The sequence below is a fragment of the Trachypithecus francoisi genome, unplaced genomic scaffold (genome assembly GCF_009764315.1).
Source record: "Trachypithecus francoisi isolate TF-2019V2 unplaced genomic scaffold, Tfra_2.0 Lachesis_group5, whole genome shotgun sequence".
In the NCBI taxonomy this organism is placed as follows: domain Eukaryota; kingdom Metazoa; phylum Chordata; class Mammalia; order Primates; family Cercopithecidae; genus Trachypithecus; species Trachypithecus francoisi.
The window spans coordinates 56525375-56532771 of record NW_022681470.1 but is presented as its reverse complement, the minus strand read 5'-3'; the positions used below and the strand labels follow the sequence as shown (position 1 = coordinate 56532771).

The 7397-nt window shown below is 38.3% G+C and overlaps 1 pseudogene; it reads right to left on the bottom strand.

Annotated features, from left to right (window-relative positions):
* Nucleotides 1-541: 541 nt before the first annotated feature.
* On the bottom strand, nt 542-5348 carry LOC117074064 (annotated as a pseudogene).
* Nucleotides 5349-7397: the final 2049 nt, after the last annotated feature.

The following is a 7397-nucleotide window of genomic DNA, read 5'->3' as shown; positions in this document are numbered from 1 at the left end:
TTGCCCTGCAGGGGGACCCTGTTTCTAATTTCAAAATTTATTCACTATTTTTTTTTAATCTGTACGTCTATTTTATTTCCATTAGAAAAATATTATCTATCTACAATTATCTATCCACTTTCTTCTTGGCATCTAACATTCCAACTTAAATACTTTAATTTTACTCAAAAGCAGAATCGCATATCTGACATGAGAACAAAATGTTTCATATCATTAAATTAGTTTGAATTAGTTGTGTTCTTGATTATTTCTTAGCAACAATGACTCATCTTTCCTACCTGTTATTTTCCTTTTATTTATTTGAGTCACTCTTGAGTAATAAGTATCCCTTTCCTACATTCAGTAATATGGGTGTAAATAATAATAATTTATTATATCAGTAACTGAATTAATCATCTAATCTTCAATTCATGCTTAGCTCTCCATATTCTATGGTATTTCCATAATAACTTCAGATATTTTAGTCAAACTCACATTTTCATTAGTTGTAAAAATTAAGATGTGAAAAATTTCAGACTAAGTAACACTGGGCCACTTATAGTCATGCTGTTGTGAGAGGTCCTTCGACAGTTACTTCCTCAATTTCAACTCAGCCTCCTTTGAGCAAAGCAGCAACCAGGTAAACAGCACTTGCAGGAAAACTACTCTTGATTTCATGGACAGTAGGGAAGTCATTTATGTCAACCAACAAAATAGTTGTTTTTACTACATTAGTGAAGTCACAGCCTGCAGCTTTCAGAATTTTACTCACATTCTTGCTTAGCTTCTTTTGCTCAACAAGCTGTCCACTTGAAGGGTCCATGCCTATCTGTCCTGAAATGTAAGTCTGTTCTGACTAACATAGTTTTACTGTAGGGTCCAGTGGCCCCTAGGGCTTTCATGGTGCTGATCACCTTTCTGATTAAGGATGACCTGGCTAACCCTTCTCTCTTGTGGCCCCTCCAGGAGAACGCCCTGCACCATTCCTGCTTGCTTCTTGCCTGACTGGCCTATTCACTGTTCTGAAAAGATTGTAGTGGTTCTGCTTGCAAGATGTGCAGAAACATGAGAGACACTCTGACAGTGGCAGAGAGGAGATGGTCCTATTTATACTGAAATATTTATGTGAACCATGAAGTATATTGAACTCAGGCAAATCTCAGTTTTGACTTGTGATTTACATCAGCGATGCTGGTTCCCAGTATCAGTGTCTGCAGTCTTGTGAAAGAGCATGAACTCCATATTACCTGGTAGACCGACCCAGTGCCGTGTGAGCAATGTGGATCATAACAATGTGGATCAGGATTCACTTTTCCACTCTGTGTCTCACTGTCTGTGTCACTTGGACTGATTGCATAGATTCTCTAAATCTGTTTCGTATAAACTGGGAATAATAAAACCTGCCTGATGGAGTTATTGGAAGATTAAATAAATAACATTTGTAAAATATTTAGCATAAAGTCTAGATAAAATAAGCATTCAATAAAGGGTAGATAGTTTTGTTTACTATCATGGTGTCATAGACTCTGCTTTTAAATTTAATCCTTATAACAACACTGTAATATGATCTTCATTTTATAAATTAGGAAATGGAGACTCAGAGATTTGTCTGAAGTTACCAGCTAACAAGCAGTAGAGCCACAATTCTAACACAGTTCAGTCTGTGTCAAAGTTCACATCATGTACTACCCAGTAGACTTTAGGGGTGAAGTCTCTCTACTTCCCAGTCGAATTTCCTCATTCAGAATCCACCTCTGCAGGTGCAGTGGCTTCATGCTTGTAATCCCGGCACTCTGGGAATCCAAGGAGGGCAGATTGCTTGAGCCCAGGAGTTTGAGACCAGCTTGGGCAACATGGAATAACCCTGTCTCTACAAAAATTAGCCAGGCTTGGTGGTTTGCATTTGTAGTCCCATCTACTTGGGAGGCTGAATTGGGAGGATCTACTGAGCCCAGGGAGATGGAGGATGAAGTGAGCCAGTAGAACCACTGCACTCCAGCCTGGGTAACAGAGTGAGACCCCATCCCAAAACAACAACAACAAGCAGACAAAACTCCCAAATCTGCCTTTGCCATTTATGATCTGTTTGATTTTGAATAAAATCCTTTATATAAAAAATGGGGATAATAGCAGTACCTACTAGGTAAGGTAGTTATCAGGATGAAATGAAATAATCCTGTATAATGCCCGACAAATAGTAATAAAAACCATATTTACTGATCTCATTATTAGTTTTTATTACTATTTTTATGATAGTAACATGGAGGCAAGTGGCATTACTTGTTCCAGATGACCATTCACCTTCACAGAAACTTGTTTAGCCACAATGTTTAGCCTTCTGTGATGTAAATTTCCTATAAACTGTATATTAGAATAGTTTTGAGGATCAGTAAAGACGTCGATTATAAAGTATGGTGGATGCTTGGTACATAACCTTAGATTTGATTACAGGAAAGAAGAAAACATAATGTTCCATTAGTATAAAGAGAATTTTGCTTTTCTATTTTCTTTTCCATTCCCCTAATAATTTTGGTACAAAATATAGAAGTGCATATTGACCCAAAAAATGAATAAAACATCACTTAATTTACTTCAGCTTACACATCGATTGCATGGGTTAACTCACCTTACATACATTTTATGTAGTACTTAACATTTATTTTATTTTATTTATTTATTTATTTATTTTTTTGAGACGGAGTCTTGCTCTGTCGCCCAGGCTGGAGTGCAGTGGCGCGATCTGGGCTCAGTGCAAACTCCGCCTCCTGGGTTCACGCCATTCTCCTGCCTCAGCCTCCCCAGTAGCTGGGACTACAGGCGCCTGCCACTACATCGGGCTAATTTTTTTTTGTATTTTTACTAGAGACGGGGTTTCACTGTGTTAGCCAGGATGGTCTCGATCTCCTGACCTCGTGATCTGTCCGCCTCGGCCTCCCAAAGTGCTGGGATTACAGGCTTGACCACCGCGCCCGGCCTTGACGTTTATTTTAGAGGAAAAAGTTAGCAATATGACTTTTCATTAATGCTTAGTAAATATTTGCCAATGCACTAAACACTTTTAGTTTAGATAAAAATAGCATTGTGGACAAGTCAATGAGACCAAAAATACTATCTTCATGATTCTTTAGCTTCTAAAGACAAATTGCTACATTTAAAAGTTATGCCAGATTTCAAAAACAACATAGGATAGTGGGAAAGATCACAGATTCTAGAGCCAGCATTCCTCGGTTTGAATCCCAGCTTTGGTACTTTACTTGTGTGAATGTGGGCAAGCCCCTTAAGCTATTGGAGGTTCATCTCCTTATCCAGAAAATGGGGACAATGAAAGTATATACTTCATAGAGTTGTTGGCAGGGTTTGTGAGTGCATGAAGTAATATACATGAAATGCTTGAACAACCTCCTGGTACACAGTAATATCATGCAAGTGTTAACGATTGCTATTGCTATCCTCTTAGCCACTTCACATAGGAATACTCTCCTATACCATGATCCTCAGAGCATCAGGATAGGCAGGGACTGGGGGCCAGTGCTCTGCATCATGGCTGCAGAAGACCCTAGAATACTGCCTTCAGTAGCAGGACTTATAAGAAATCACCACTCTGATGGGAATGTTTTGATTGGGCTTGTCAGAAGACCTGGTATTGTTGAATGCTTTTTGAAAATATGTTAACGAAATATCTTCGGATTATATTTTCCTTTTCCAATATTCTTTGTCAATATATGAGTATTTCTGACTTTCACAGCATTTATCAATTACCAGTTTCGCTGTTTATGTTGATCAGCTATATTGGTAAAACAAGAATTCATTTTTTTAAACAACTTACAGCATTATATTCAATGATGGTTATTTATCTTTTAATTAACTTTCTGAATCTTAAAGCATACCCATTAAATTCGAAAGCCAAAGATATCTAAAACCAAAGAAGCTTTTTGTCTCTTATGCTGTAGTGTTAGTCTTACATATTTACTTAATAATGAAAGCTGACCTCCTGGTTCTGGAACCTCTCCCATCTTTCCTAACACATCACCTCAGCCCACCCCTGGTGGCTCGGTCCTTGCCAATTTCCTCTTCCCTATGCCATTTCCCATACTTTTAATAGTTTCTTAAGCCTTCTTTAAAGAGGCTTAAGATTCACCCCCAATGCACCTCATCTGTTTCTGACCTTCTCTGTAGCTACTAGAATATTTCTATCTTGTCCTCTAAATTAACAATGGGAAAGCATAAATAATCCCATTTTTTAAAGTTATTTTTCTTGGAAGAGGAATAGGTGATAACACTTCTATAACACAAAAAGGACACTGTAGGGTGAAAAAAAGGAGAAGGCTGAAAACTTGTTGAAAACCACATTCTCCAGGAAATAATCATGGTAATAGTAACATGTCATAGGAACACTGATGAAGAAAAAAATTATGGCAAAAGGCAAAAGGTACTTTGTTTTTTTCAATCATTTTAATGATGAATGGTAAAGATAAGCTGATGTATTTCTAAGTGCTAATAGTTTAAAGCACTCCCTTCTTCCCCAAAAGACATAGATCCTTTCTCTAGGGTACTCATGCCAAATGGAAATTTTGGTGGACAGAGTCTCTTTAATGTAACCCTCCTGAGAAAGGTGTGCTAAAACATGAAGAAAAGCGACCTGATCATTCAGAAAAAAATTTTTAAAAAACCAGAAATGAAAGTGAAGTTCACATTGTATCTATAAGATACAAACTGATTTTTTTTCCTCCCACAGCCAGCTACAGTGATTTAAATAATAATTTATGTATTTACTAAATTCCCATAGGGATGTACCTGCTGTTTTGATCCTTTCTTTTTAATAGCAATACATTTCTTTTTAATAGCAATTCAAAGGAAGCCCTTTGAAGAACATCAGCCTGTGCTAAAAATCATGTGTTGGCCGACTGGATGCATTCGAGGAATTTATGGTCCAAATTAGCGTGAAATAATCAGCAAACGCTGTGTCGTCACGCTGTGTCTCTTTACCAGATCCCCCAGTTCCCAGGTCAACTAGAGCAATTATTAAAACACCCAATGGTCAGACAAATTTTTGCTAGCAGATGATTTTAAAAGAATGCTAGAGAATCCGTTTGGAAAGGTCTGCAACCAAGCACCGCGTTCTCTAGCGAGTTTCCAGTACGGGGTAAGGTGCAGCATTGCCTCCCACTGCTTTCCGTTGTTGTGCTAGCATATCAAAGGAACCTAAAAGGCACGAGGACCTGCTACTGGTGGGAAGAAGGCCTTAGAAGGCGAGAGAAGTGCTGAGTGGTGGCGCGCAGCGACCAGTGCGCCAGTCTGTCTTCCGGGAGCTCATTGGGGCGCTGTAACCGGAGAGCCTCACCCGCCCGCCGCGACAAACGCAAGCACATTCTAAAGCCAGGCGCCTGGGAAGAAAACATGTCAGAGCAGAGTGGTGTTATTTTTAATGGAGCATGTGTTTGTCTTGCAAGTGTGTCGGAAGGAGGGGAGCAGGTGTCGGGTTCCTGACCAGCGCTTCTGATGCAGGATAAGAGGCCGAGGTTGGATTTCCCATGGCCTCACAAATCTTTGATTTTGCAATGGGATGTAATCGTCCAAATGGAGTGTATAACGCTATCCCTTCTCGGTGCGTTTGTACAGTTGTTTTCAAAGCAAACTGGCCTCAGGGTGCGGATTTCATGAGTAATCTTAGGGATGGAGCCAGGTCTTGTTAGGTAAAGATTAACAGCCCGATAAATAGAATCGGTGCACCACCATAAGATTAACACAAGGCAATGGCAGAGTTGATCTAAGATCTTCTTGGAAGGCAAAGATGTGCACCTCCCCCTTTTTAAATTTTTTTTAAGAGTAAGAACATGAATTTGTCAATAATAAATTAATAACCCTCATGTAAGAGAGTTGTCAATATGAGAGACTCTATCTCCCATGTTCAGTAATAAAGCTACCTATTATTTTGGTAAGAAATGCCTAAATTGAAATTCCAAAGGGTATTATGAACTTGAATTAAAAAGGTAATGGATTTTTTAATAAGTTCTGGGTCAAGATGTATTATCAAACTATTTTCCATAGGGCATAGAATATACCGTCTATCCTTTTAATAATGCCAGATCTAGTCTTACATCCAGCGGCCAGCTGAGGCTGCTTGCCTATTATAGCTCTCCCACCATCCCTAACAATGAACAAATAACTAGATGGCCTATGAAACATTTAAAATACAACTGTCTCCTAGAGAAACTGTTACTAGCAGAGACAGGTTTGATCCAGACCAGGATAACCTGCTTTGGGAAAGAGCAGATCAATATTGTTTGGGAGTAAATAGTGGAAGTAAATATTATGGTGAATTAAGTTAATCATAAAACAAATGATCTGTGCACTGACATGCAGCCTGATTCTACTTAATTGTTCTGATGCAGTGATATGCGAAGGATAATTCTGTGTGCTTCGAAATTCAAAGGGCTTTCAAAAAACTGTTTTAATTATACAAACCATTTGTTAGTCACGAAAGCACTAAGTCTGCAAATCCTTAAAGACTGGCAAAGAACTTGACCATGCATTTGAAAAGTGCTCTGCATATTCTAAGTTGTAGGAGAAGAGTTTTCTTCTTTCTTGATTTATGGCTTGGGTCCAAAGCCAAAGTTATGTCTCTAAACCATTCTTTCCGTCATGCCTAACTGTCTGACTCTGCGATACTCTACAAACTTACCTCTTTTTGTGTGCTCTTATAGAATATTTTCTTGCTACATCCCTCGTCCTTCCTTCCATCTTTGCTGGGTCTGGAGACAGGTAGTATTTCTGTATGCAGCCACGGTGAAAAAGGGGGGTAAACTTGTTGACTAAAAGATGGCTGAACTCAACAGACTTAAGTGTACTCTAAATGAAAAAGTAAATTATTGAGTTATAAATGGACGGAAAAAACTGCTTCATTACATATTTGGATAACTTCTGGTCAGGCATGAGTTAGCGTAGGACGTTGTCATAGCTATCTTCATAGTTGCATTAATTTTATATGGTTTTAGATTAATGCTGGAATTTACACTGTAGCTTAATATTGGAAGCATTAAATTCATTGTTACAAATTGTCTTCTGTTTTTTAATATCTTCTATAAAACAAAAATCTCCGTAAGATAAAAAAATGCCTGCCTCTCTCATCATGGACACATGTAGAGAGAGAGAGTGGATCTGGAAAACAAATTTATACTGTTTCTGGAAATGGGAACCATTCATAAACCATTTAATGAGTTCAAGGTCTCCTTGTTCTCATTCTGCTTCCTTTTCATATAGACTGTTGGCAACCAGAGGTAGCTGGACTAGTGATGCATTATTGGATGAATCTGCTTCAAACTTGAAGATTTATGAAAACCCTGAATGACAGACAAAAATATACATTTTCCTTTTAAAAAGGGTGAGATTAATATTCAGCAGTCACAATATATAATTAG